At 39.4% G+C, this 14142-nt stretch overlaps 1 long non-coding RNA gene across 1 annotated transcript; it reads right to left on the reverse strand.

The window, feature by feature from the left end:
* Window positions 1-1651: 1651 nt before the first annotated feature.
* On the reverse strand, window positions 1652-13860 carry LOC141907662 (uncharacterized). The gene is made up of 3 exons (XR_012619532.1): window positions 13720-13860; window positions 2555-2729; window positions 1652-1746 (listed from the first exon to the last, which is right to left on the reverse strand). It is a non-coding gene; the product is annotated as an uncharacterized LOC141907662 (long non-coding RNA).
* Between the last annotated feature and the right edge of the window lie 282 nt (window positions 13861-14142).

Below are 14142 nucleotides of genomic sequence, written 5' to 3' on the forward strand. Positions count from 1 at the left end.
ATGTAGTTAGTACAATATCCGGTTGATTCGAGTACCTGAGTTTTGTAATGGGCGGCTCCCGGTAGCGTAACGGAGGACATATTTAAAAATCGTCGTTCGCTTCGGAAGATTTTCTGGAAGCGAGCACTGTGTAGTGCTGTGATGTTTGGGGATACGTTCTATGAGAAACAAGGTTTATTTTGTCGGCCTGGAGAAATAGTATTTATAGCAAATAGTGTTTGTCGATAAGTATTTAGCGATACTGTCGTGGACAGAATGAATGAGTTGTAAAAGGTTTGGAAATTGAAGGGAATACGTCGAGTAAAAATCGTTTTCAAACGAAGTTTTTATCATACGAGTATTTCAGACATAAAATTTTTGGAAGGACTGCAGAGCTGACTGAAAATGGTGAAGCATTGAATGCAAAAGATGGCAGAAAAATGAAGTAGGTGAAAACGTTGTATGACAAAACATTTTTTTCTAAAATTGATAAGCTTCAACAAACAAAAAATTCAGCTCAATTTATTCATCTACAAAAATGTATGCATTATAAGAAACTGTTACAGATATTTACGCCACTGTCATTGCGTAAGACATGTATTCATAAATTCAACCACGAGTAAAAACGACGAAACAATGCCCCGAATAACATCGATGTTTTACTACTAGCAATGTTTTAAATAAAAAGTCCAAAATGTATTACATTGAGAAAAATGAAGTGGTTCTTGAAATATTCTACTAAACAGGGCTACTTAAAGATGAAATTCACTTTTCTTTCATTATCATTATCAATCCCTGTAAGGTCAAAATTCAAAAAGTCAAAAGTCAAAATAAAGTCTAAATAGTACAATTTGATTACCTCAATATATACAGTAATTTTCTCCGAGTAAAATACATCCGTGGTAGGATACAAAATTAATATATAATGCATAGAAGTACTAGTTGATATGAAGAATGTGTTTTGACAGCAGCTTTTCGTGAGAACATGGCGCCCAAACGATCGAGGATCGTCACATTTAAGGATTAGTCGGATAATGAAGTTAGCAGGTTCCGCATTTGGCATTGATTCCAGCATTCGATTCTGATTGGCTCAATTCAACAAGACATATCTGATTAAGAATTAAGCGGAAAAATTCATTTTCAAAGAAGTTATTTTGCTTCTCAACTTTTCATCATATTGTTGCAGGATATGGATGATATTAAGGTTACGGTAACGTTCTCCGGTGACTGGTAAAAATTCTTTTTGAAATGCGTGTATACAATTTACGAATGACCAATCTTAGCGACCTCAGTAGATCAATGGGATAAGGCGTGTTGCTGTTGCCTCCACTATCGGTGCCGAGTGACAAGCGGGTTTGAGTCCCTGCTGGCTGCTTACAATGCGTGGGCAACACATCTATGGCTTTTATGAGGTTGAACAAGAAGAACCTCACTAAATTAACTTCAAAAGTATAAGTTGTGTCGGTTTTGAGTACGTAGTTCTAAGTACGAATCGTAGTTGCCCTGAGCGGCACGTAATGATCTCACCTAAGCTCGCGACCCTGAATTTCAATATCACCCAAAATACACCCCTATGCGCGTATAGGGTTAGGGTTATACTCGGTTCCTGGAATTGATGCGATAGGACAGTATAACAAATCTTTCTTCGACTCTCGACTTCGTCACCATTTCGACCGTGTAGAATGTGTATCTGGTTGAATTTGACCACTCAAGGCTACGTACAGGACGTGCTGATTCGCATATCTGAGACTAGTGGTAACGTCGCACCTAGAAAAAGAACATATTTGATTGAAATTAATCCGAGACAGTCTAAGTGAATTATCGGTGTCTGAGCCATGCGTGTCATGAGCCCTGTCGACAAAACGGGTTTAAGACATTAAGTATTTTTGATATTCGATGTATTCAATGCGTCTGGGAGTTTGTGCGCCTGGAACACTGAATAAAAGACCCTTGAGATTAGAGCGAAGAAAATATTACGAGACGAAACTTCCTCGTCAGCAGTTGGGGGGGGGGGTGTGGGCAGTGAATACAACATATGAATATAGGGGATATTGATGAAATCCCTGTTCTCACAGCGATCAAGTAGAAAAACTAAATGTTATCCATAAACACATGAACGAAATTTACAAGTCACGTTCTTCCCGGCCAGAGACACGGGAAATTTATATATATACATACATCGTATATATATATATATATATATATATATATATATATATAAATATATATATATATATATATATATATATATATATATATATATATATATATATATATATATATATATATATATATATATATATATATATATATATATATATATATATATATATATATATATATATATATATATATATATATATATATATATATATATATATATATATACGATGTTTGAAATTTCCCGTGTCTCTGGTCGTGTGGTAGTATCTCGTTTGGATGCCTGGGTTTTGCCATTCATATTGCAAAACTGCTTGCGATTAGAACTCCGTATAAGCAAGCCCCTTGAGACGACCCTTCAGAATTTCTAGTTAAACAATTCCAGGTGTAGACGTATTGATTATTGGCCACTTACTTATCGATTGTGGCGTTACATTGGTAATAAAGACACGTGTTGTATTCGTGGTCGCAACAAGAATCACCGAACTCGATAGTCGTTAGAAAACTCAAACATGGCTGTAAGAATTCCCGTTCACACTTTTCGATACAGAAAGCGCCCTCTTTCGACAGCTCTGCCTTACTATTAGCATCTGTAATGACAAAAGCACGTTAATAAAAATGTGTTCATTTTCAAATCATTACAAGTACGAAATCGGGCCCGAGCCGAGCTTTTTTTAATGGGAAGTTTTATTTCAAGAAAAAGGGCAATTTTTACCCCGAGAAGGGGCACCTTACTATTGAAAATGGGTATATCTAAAATATGAAGTGCCCGCTGAACAAATTATTTGAGAACGATTTGCTTTTCATTTTCCGAAAAATGCATGAAAATTGTATTCAAATTTGGCAAAATCTTGACCCAAGTTTTTGAAGGGGACCTTTAGGGGGTTCGTTCGCTGTTTAGTCAGAAAGAACACCGGTGATTTTGTATCGACAACCGGCAGTTAAATAACCGATCATAATTAGTTCAATAGTATTAGAAGTAGGCTGAAGTGAAAACTTACCTGGCGCTAGCGGGCGCGCGTGAGGCGGTGTTTTATTTCAGGAAATGAATTGTGGAAACAGCCAATCAAATCCACGGATATCCACAATTCATTTCCTGAAATTTCCTGAAATTGACCAATCGCTGTGCTTGTTAGCGATGACGTAATTTCGGGATATACCGTTGACGAGCGCCATATTTGATTTTCCGATCGTAAACACACAGCGCAGTTACAGTCACAGAAAGCAGACTAATTCGTTCTAGATCATCTGATTAGATTACCCGATTATCACGTAAGTGTATGAATTCAGTACTTCCAACATCCGAGGTTTCATACCCGATTAAATCTTTTATCGCAAATGCTTGCTTATGCCAATTTTTTGGTGAAAAACTTCTTACTTTTCACTCGCAAATTCAATCAACTTCAATTTATTACAATTATTTTGGGTTAAGCCTATCATTCATCATCAAAATGTGAATCGTGAACACTAGAAGAGCGAGAGAGTAGAAGTTTTCACTAGAAGGCATTACGGATTGTTTCATTTTTCCATTCCGTGATATTTTGTCAATTCTGTTACTGTTAGGCCCTATAAGTCCTTTTTTTATTTAGGCCTACTCCCGTGCGTGGAATAGGTCGATTATCAGCCCAAAAATGAAACAGGTCCTTCCTAGCGAATCATTCAGTATTTCCAGCGTCGTAACTGCGTATTAGCCTATGGGTCCGTAAATTCCTTGATGCGCTATGAATCAAGAAATCTAGAATCCAGGCCAGGGGTAAAATCTAAAATTCTGACTCAGCATTCCCCTTAAAATTCCTATCATCCCCCCTTGAATTATATAAATTAAAAATCATCAATTGTCTAAATCTTTTTTCAACTCAATTTGTGAATGCGACCCTCCCTGTACTTATGCATATAGGCCATTGACCAGAAATCTCTCCCTACAACTTGCAATTAACTTGAAACAATAGTCACAATGATACCACAGCCACTGGCTGTCTCTATTATTGTTTTGTGTATTCTGTGAAAGGTCAATATAAGTGGGAGCTTATTATATCCCTTTATTATGACAGGCATTGTGCTCACAAAGACTTGGTTATCAAAACATAGGCCAATGTGGTTATCAATTCAAATGTTTTGATTTCCAATGACAATAAAGCCCTAGCTTGCTAATTTCTCAATTACCTAGTTGATGTAATTACTTTCATATGTAAGATGAAAATTGAAATTATGTTAAACTGGACCCTTAAAATTTGTTCGATGTTTAATTGATGTTTCTCTTTTTGTTCTAGCATGGAACCAATTTTCCGTCGCCTAAAAAATCGTACGATCGACACGTTTGACACCGATGCCGCCAAGAACCATAAAAGCACTAGTGGTTGGGCAACTCAGGACCCTGCGGAGAAAGTTTTGGCGGATGCGATGCGCCGGGTTGCCCAGGCCAGAGGAGATCAGTCAAACCCGAAACATTTGTTAGGCCAGTATACACTTCAGTTTGGTAAGTTTAGGGGTAAGAAATTTCAGTGGATACTCTCTAATGCTCTTGGCTTTGCAGTAAACCTCTACGTGATGGATGAATGTGAGAAGCAAAAACCACATCCCAAGATAGACCACAAGAACCATGCCGACAACAAGAAAGCCCTCTTCAAATACATGAGGCTGTTTCCCGAAGCCAAGGACGCGATTGAGAGGAGGAGAGCTGTCCATCAAGAGCGTGTGAAACCTACGATTTCAAGTAAGTCAAGTTTTCAATATACAGTCGGATCGTTTGATATCAGAGTTGTTTTGTGCTTGTTCTATTTATGAAAAATTTTTTATTTTCACAGAAGCTCGTCAGACTCAACCAGCCGGGAGCCAACCAACTGTGACAACTAGGAGGAGTCGCCCATCTGCTACAACCAGGAGCCAACCAACTGCGACAACTAGGAGTCAACCCAGCTCATCGACTACAACTGAGAACGTCTCGATGCCGTCTGATGATGATGATGATCTACTGACAAGTGTCATCACTCTTGAAGCGCAGTTATCTGGTAATATAACTTAATTCTAATGATATTTTTATTGTAGATTCAATTGATACATCATGAGATATACATCCTACAAATTTTTGCAGTGTTTTGGACGGATTGTAAAGATTCCATCCAAGTTAACCGCAGTCCTCCCTTTCGGCCATCCACTCCTAGTAATTGCAGCCATATTGTAACATTTAATCATTTATTTCTCAAAATTTACAGTTTATATCTGGATAAGTTGGTAAGATTTATGTTGTGTAGGGTTCCTAGAATATGCTTTTATAAATGTGTAGCTATTGTAAAATGGTATTTTCTTCCTATCTATTTTAATGTACCTGTTTCTTTACAAAAACTGGGTAATCATGCTTTATATGTATGCAGTACTGTCTCATTATTACATAATCCATCTTTATGATATTGGTATATAGTTGCTATAATGGACATTATGAATATGATAACACACACACTCTCTCTGTCTCTCTCTGTCACTAGCAAAATGCAACACTTCTATCCTCTCCTGCTTAATAACTTATTTTTTAAGGTGATTTCCCTTTTGTAATCTCATTTTTCCAGTGAGTCACTCTTATTCCTCATTTATAGGTATTTAGATGGTAACATTACAGTGATGCGGTTTTCTTTTGTTCCTTTTGTCTATCATTCTGTTTTTGTTTAATATTTCAGTGAAATTGTACCGGACTTTATGATGATTTAGAATTCTTATGCTATAAACCTCAATCATGAATGAGATAGTAAATTCATATTCTATTTTTCTCTATCTAGCCTCTCGGACAACACGGACTACAGCGACTACGACTACACCGACCACGACTACTACTACTACTACTACTACACCGACTACGACAACCGCGATCGATAACGACCACCGCTTGCTTTTACCAGAATGGCGTAAAGTTCTGTCCGAATATGAACAGAAGTGGATCACCAAAACCCTCTTCATGAAAACCAAGAGTGGGAGGCTGGAGATGGATTTTAGCCGCGTCAATCAGCTTTGGTGGAATCCTCCACAGCCATTGGTAGTTGCAGGCCAGGTACCCAACGTCGAGCAGTACTTTGCCCACCGCCTGTTCTTGTGGATGCCTCGACGACTGTGGCAAGTCCAACTTAGATGTCCAGTCGCAACGTGCCAAGGGAGAGAGTTGACATCAGCAGGATTATACAAGCGGTTGCGGCAGGTACTCGATATCGATTCGCACTACTTCATCGCAACAGAAAGTTTGGAATGTCAGAAGTAAGATTGTGTCCATGTTAAAGTGTGACCTGCTGATTACAGGTTGTGATTTTATGAATGATTTTTTTTTTTTGTCTCGTATTTATAGATGCAAGGCGAAATATGTTGGAACGACTGCTGAGATCATCTCGCAACTAGCCGTCGGTTACCGGCTCCAGTTCCCGTGTATACTGACACAGAAGTACGCGTGCGATTATAAGGTTGTGCGACTGCTTCGTCAGAGAGGTCTGGGTAACAGCACTACTCAGATCCAGAAGAAGCTGCGGGAGCAACATGGCGAAGCTTACCTCGAGCGTGTCTCACAGTACCTCACTGAGTGTGAAGGCTTGTCCAAGGCTATCCGTTCTGGTCTCGTAAAACCGCACGAATTCGCTGACCCACCACAGCCTTTGAGCATCCCGCAGTTTCGGTGGCTCATGCTTGTGTACGTCAGTGATGTGTTGTCGAGACTGGACGAGGTCAGGGCAGCCATTACGTCTCAGTTTGGTCGAATTCTCAAAATTGACTCAACTAAGAAAATAGTCAAGAAGTTGACTGGTCATGCCAAGGGGACCGCGATGTGGTGCACCAATGTAGGGAACGAGCATGGTCAGGTCCTTATGTCTGTCCTTACTACTGGCGAAGGCTATGGTCTCAGTCAAATGATTGATGGCCTAATCAAAAGGTATGATACTGCTGGTGTGCCTGCCCCTGAGGTGATATACACTGATCGGGATTGTTGTGGCCACAGCGTACTGAAAACAAACCTAGCCCCTTGGACAGATATCATCATCAGATTGGACGTTTGGCATTTCATGCGGCGGTTCTCTACAGGGTGTACTACAGATTCACATCGGCTGTATGCGAGTTTTATGAGAGGCCTTAGCCGGTGTATCTTTGAGTGGGACCCTGAGGATCTTGACCGTCTAAAGAGAGCGAAGCGTGAGGAGCTAGCCCTGAAAGCTATCACTGGTCTTAGTGACCGCCAGTTAGTTGAGCGAATTTCTTCGGCCGAGTTGGCACGGCACTGTAAACGTACCACACGTGGAACAGATGCTACTGTCCGCCTACTGGGTCAGCTCGTCGCTTCCTTCTCGGGTGACAAAGGGAAAGACTCCTTGGGTGTTCCGCTCATAAACACTGAGCGCATGGCGGAGATTTATAAGTCTCAAGCTAAGCATGTTGCCTGCCTGCAGGATCCACCTGGCGTTCAGTTGTACACACAAACCGGAACGATCAAGAAAGGACAGACGACACTGCCTATCTACAGATGTGCCCGTGGTTCGACGTCATTGGAATCATTCCACCTTCATCTAAACAGATTCATTCCAGGTAAGATTAAAAATCACTTTCACCATATGAAATCTTCTCTTGTAGCTTTCTCTAACTAATAAGCTAATTTCATGATTTCATATTTATAGGTACTGTGGCTGGCGATGTCAGTTTCCAGATGTACCTGGTTGATGGTTTAGCGCGTTGGAATGAGGATCGAGCTATTGCAGCTGTAACTCAAGACAAACAGATTTCCTGCTACAGTGGAAAGCTACGCCATCATATCAATGAGCTAAGTCAAACTGTCCTTGGAAAGAAGCTTTTACCAGCATTCCAAGGGCCATTGCGTTACACCGGTGAACCTATAGGTATTGATTATCTTTACAGCCAAACAGGAGAGGCACCAGTGTCTAACACTAGGTTGCGTCTAGCCGAGGAGGAACGCTTGCTGGACTCTGCTTCTGACCAGGAATTTAGTGACAGCCCTGTTGATGAGCCGCTGCCTCTGTATGATGTGGAAGACTTGACATTAGCTGTGCCTACTGATGAGGATAACGACTTCTGTAAGTCACAATGTTTTTAGAAAATTGTTTGAATAATAATTCTATTTCAGTTCTGTTAAGTTCATTCCTGTAATTGATTCCTCTGATTACTGTTGACTTTGTGATATGCCCTCAGCTGAATCCATTACATTTTGACTAAGGGATAATGGTTTTGTGTATTATTTTTCATTGTAGTTTCTCCGACTGTGACACCAACTGCACCAGTTCTTCCCGTTGACACCATGTCCGTTGATACTCCGTTGCCGATGGAAACTGAGGAGGTCACTGAGCTTGAACCCGATGATGCTGTGCCAGAATTTCGCTTACCGACCCTTGATACTCCAGAGCTGCAGCCCTTTGAACTGTCGAATGTTCCATCTATTGAATCTCCCCTGGGGGATTCGGATGAGCATGTAAGTTTTCTATAAAAAAAGGTTTTCGTTCGAGTTGTGTTGATGTTGTTAAAGAATTTAATTTCAAATATCTATTTTATTCAGGATTCTTTGGGACCAGACGGTATTGCTGGATTTGGAAAGGTTGATGCTTTGGCTGAGAAACTGGTAAACTTGGATGAGAATTCACTGGCTCTTACAAACAACGAAGCTCGTGAAATCATTGATTTGTGGCAGAACTTGGACGACTACGACAAGAGGTCCATCATCAAACCACGCCATCAACCAACTCTCAGTCAAGGTAGATTTCGAGCAACAAAGAAACGTTCTGGCTTGGCTCCTGGAGTTGAAAGTTCACGGAGGTAAGCCTAATCTACTGTATTTTTCATTTCAAAATAAATGTACTAATAAGTCGAAATTGCCAATTGAATATTAAATGGCAATATAATCTTTGAGTTCAATTTGACCCTACAATAGAGGTTACATGGGTTAACCTAAATAAACTTTATGTTAATCAAGTATTTATGATAATTTTTAGAGCTTTTCTGGGACCAAATTCGGCACCTGCTCAGTGGCCGACTTGTAATCGCTACGTCGAGACAACCATGGTGAAGCTCTGTGCGAAGTATCCAGCATCAAAAACGGTTGCAGGAGTGCGAGTTACGCGATGGATCCTTATCTCCCGCGCCTACAAGCACATAAGAGACGTCGTCGTCGGAAATCCTGTGGTTATGCATCACTCGAACATTCAGCTTCCAGAGTTGAATATGACGACTATAACCCAATGGTAAGTTAACCTTTTATGCCCCACCTCTTAACCATCTAAATTATTATTAATCATATTGAGATTATGTTCATAAAATGGTCTATTTCTTTTTTCATTTTAGGTGGAATCGACGTTCTAAGAAGCAAGAGGAAATGGTTCTCAGGCAGGGAATTCAAATCCCGAATCCTCCTTTGGCAAGCCAGCAACCATTGCTTATTGCTTGTCAAAAGCCTTCTGTGCTGCCGAGAGGATCCTCTGATGATCGCCATACCTTTGTACTTCCTACGAACACTGCTGGAATGGCGAAAATAAAGCGGCGAAGAACAACTCCTTCCGCAACTGCGACTCTCGCATCAGTAGCTGCGGCAGCAACTAGTACGCGGCCTGCACCGCAGATTCCTCAGAATGTTATTGATTTGTCAGGCGCTCATCAGTCCCTCAATACAGATACTACCGCAGATACTACTCGATTGATGGGTTGCTCACAAATCATGACAGGACCTGTTGCGTCTAAGGAGCAGAAAGCTGAAAGTTTGCAGCCAGCCACTACCCAGCTGATAATTGTTGCACCGCCAAAAGACCAGGCCGTTCTGCCTAAGGTCATCCATTCTGAATCCATGGGAAATATACAGGTTGTTCCTTACACAACCCATATGCACAGATTACAAAGGCAGCAGCAATTAGAAGCTGGGGTGAGTCGCAGAAAGTACACTCCACGGACAAAGGTTACTTGTCCTAAGTGTAAAAAGGAGAGATCGAAGCCCTCGCATCAGCAGTTTTTCGGAAATTGGTACTGTAGTGAAACGTCAACGGTGACTCTGGAAGAGTGGAGACAGCAAATGCAGGCCAGGGGATACAAGAAGAAGAAGTGAAGCTCGATTAGTGACAGGATTCCAGGACTAGAGATCTATCAACTGTGCGTATCGCGTAGATATGGGTATGTGTGCCTGGTAAAATCTTTCAGAAATTACTCGATTTTGACATTTTCATGCAGCTATCAACCTGCTGTCTGTACAACCCCTCAGTTTGATGTCCGACAGACATTCGATCACCTCACCATTTGGGAAAAATCGTGGTTTGTCCAGACTTCGCTATTCAAAAAGGTGATCGTCTGAAGGGCTAGGCACAGACAACAGATTGACAGCTGCACAAATCTAACTTTGTGACATTTTATGTGAAAATTTGTGAAAAATCTAAGGACCATGTGAAAGAAATATAAAATTGTATCCAGAATTCTCCTTAGATTGTAACAAGTTTTTGAAAAACCCTTGATGAATTTCAGGCTTGCTTCATCACACTGGACTGATTGTTTATAATTTATTCAGTTTGATGGTTTTGTTTATAATTTATTTAGTTTGATGGTTTATTATTTTATAATTGTTTATTAATAATTGGCAGTTTTAATTTTGAGTTTTATTTTTTAAATTTGTATCTTTTATTTGTTTTATACTAGAATAGGGATTCCAGAAATATTTGGTTGATTTAATGGTAGTTCAACTTTAGAAAATTCACTATAAAATTTGAAATTTGTAGTTTGATTCAGTGGTAGTTTGACTTAAGAAATTTCACTCTAACATTTAGAATTTGTAGTTTAGTAGTAGAACTTATTTTAAACTAGAAGTCCCTCAAAATTGTAATTTTTCAATTCAGTGTATATGTCCAAAATTGTAATTTTTCGATTGAGTGTGTATGTGCATTGTGCTTAGAAGCCTGCCTGTTATGCAAATGACAAACTATAAAATTTTTAATGCTGCCTACTATGTCAAAAACATGGTAGAAGGTTCCAAGCCCTTAAAAAGCAGAGGAGAGATTTTATAGAAAAAGGTATCATTTATTTAGTTGTCAGGTCATTTTTCACTGATAAAATGAGCTGAGAATATGAAGATTGGCAGGATGGAAATAAACTAATTAAAACTCATTAATCTACTCCCAGATTCGAACCACTGACCCCTCAATAGTACGGGATTCCCTACGCCGAGTGAATGGAAGTTTCAAGTACTGTAGTGGTTTGCATCTAGCAGTACCCCTCCGGCATTCAGGAAACGCAACCGAGCCGAGTGAGTAGAAGTTTTGGCGCAAGTTAGAAAGACGTTCGGCCCGGCCCGTATCTCCACGCCGCTCCGTGGCGATGCGTCGATTAGAAATCTATAGGTAACTGAACGCAGTTGAACCCCGAACAGCAAGAAAAATCCGATAACACAAGTTAGAAACGCTCCCGATAAAAAACCTCGCCAGGAGATCATCTGAAAAACAATATCGGTCTAGATGTACATCATTTGAGAACTGCCTTAGGGAATTCTGAAAGGGATACCGCTAATTGATAAATATATGACTGCTGATGAATGCGACATTAGCATGTCAATTACGTAGATGTTGAGATATTACACTAGCGCGATAATAAGATAAAAACCCACTATCTACAGATTAAAAGAATTTTAGAACCAAAAATTTATTTATTCGAACAATCTGAAATATATGAAATACACGACGTTTCGATCTCACCAGACACCCGACGACGGTCTCTAGGGCGAGATCGAAACGTCGTGTATTTTATATATTTCAGATTGTTCGAATAAATAAATTTCTTGGTTTTAAATTCTTTAAATCCGTAGATAGTGGGTTTTTATCATATTATCCGTTCACCACGTTTGAGTGTGGTTATCGTTCCACTAGTGTCGAATAAGGTTCTTTTATCCCGAGAGAAACTTTCGGCGGGCGAATATCTTCAATAGAGATATCTTAATCGTTATGTAACGACTTTGCGGGCGATATGTTAGGAGATTTAGACGATGGCCTTCTAAATTTTTACTGGCTCCAGAAATGGATACATTGCGCTTGGTCACGTCAATGGATGAAGGTTAATAACTGATTTACGCTTCGATTTTATTGACTATCGAAAAGATTTCGACCTCAGCGTGAAAAATGTTGCACAACGTTATCACTACTGGTGTAACAGGCAAGATTGTTCGGATTATTAATGATGTATCTTTAACAAGAAATCTAATTTGACGGTTTATTGACGCCTTGAGAAACAACACGCATATTGCTTTAAATACTGTCGACAATATGAAAGATGATATTAATGATATACACATGTAATGTCACGGATCAATAAAGTTATTTTAGATTTGAATAAATATATCGATAATTGAATTGAATTGACCGGCAACCAGTCTAACCTCAATATATCGATGAAGTAGCGCACATCCTCTCAAATATAATTATCAGAATTTATCATTCAACTAGAAAATAAGAATTATGAAATATGTTAAGTTACAAAATAAACGCCAAAATTTACAATTGTAACTGTTATTTCAAAACGCCAATATTGATGACGTAGTGCACATCGACTCCCACAGAACCCCTGAAATAGCGCATACTAGGTATCAATATTGATGACGTAGTGCACATCGACCCCTGAAATAGCGCATACTAGGTATCAATATTGATGACGTAGTGCACATCCACTCACACAGAACCCCTTGAATAACGCATATGAGGTATCAATGTATATAAACATTATTGTAACGGTTTTTACGTCGTCATGAAATGCCTTGTCTTCAGGTTAATTTATCAGATCACTTCAAGAATTTTCAAGGATTGCGCCAATACATTTGCTGCAATAGTCATACAACAGTGAAAAGCTCGTACGCGCCCTCAGTAGCACAGCTGGACACGGCCATTGTATTCACTCAGTGCTGCTGAGTGGAAATTGGTGTGTTCGAGTCCTGCTAGCTGCTTAAAGCGTGCGAACTACACTTCAGAGGCCGTTCAAGTTTAAATGAATAAGTCAATAGGGTTGGCATTGGAAACGAAGATCCGAACGACCTAAATCAAGATAAACAGCAAAAAAATTATATCAATCTTTCACACATAATTTACCCAGATAGAAAGTACAGCGGATATAATAGTTTTGTCCCGCGCAAGATTCGTTATTGGCATACATCGATTAGGCAAAAAAAAATTGATACCTTGTTTCTCCGCTCTGCTAAGCTTAAATGTTTACCCGGCTGGCCGCCTATCTACCCTATACATTACTCTTTTTAAAATCGTGATCAATTTTACCATAACAGACCCGGCCGCTATAGGAATGAACTGTTTATAAATTTTATCATATTTTACAAAAATGACCCGGCCGCTGCGGAGAAACAAGGTATCATTTTTATTTAGCCTCATGAAGAGATGATATCCGGATATTTTGTTATTCGTTGATTTTCCAAATTTGCAAAATGTATCACGATCGATGCAATGATGGACGTATAAACTATATAACGAATCTATGATCCAATCGAAAGCTTACCAACTAACATTTACATGGATATACCCTTCCCCTAATTTGCAAGAAGGGGAATAAGCGTTTAGAAATGCTTGATTACTTAAGCTTGCGTACCTTTGATCGCCTATCTGTAACTGGCTATAACGGCGGACCATTCGTGTCGACTAATGCAGTGAGAAGGAATTGTGCAATAACCGATTGCCAAAATGCTACACGTTCGTAAACGTTAGACGCTGATATTGTCACTTACTCACAAACCGGTTACATTTCTTGTAATGCTAGATTTTGCGTATGCGATAAACATATGTTTCCTATCGATCGATTCAAAGTTGATTTTTAGCCACCACAGCTGACGCCACTTATAACAATTCCATCTCAGTAACTCGACGAAATAAATAACTTGTTTTTGTTTATGAATTCGCCCAAACGAAATCCATCGAAATGGAATCTCGAATGGAAAACAACTTATCTTCGAAAGACTCGTAAAATCCTATGAATTTAGTATAACTCCATTTAGTAACGAATCCATCTCAGCGG

Source organism: Tubulanus polymorphus, chromosome 6, assembly GCF_964204645.1.
Source record: "Tubulanus polymorphus chromosome 6, tnTubPoly1.2, whole genome shotgun sequence".
NCBI lineage: Eukaryota > Metazoa > Nemertea > Palaeonemertea > Tubulaniformes > Tubulanidae > Tubulanus > Tubulanus polymorphus.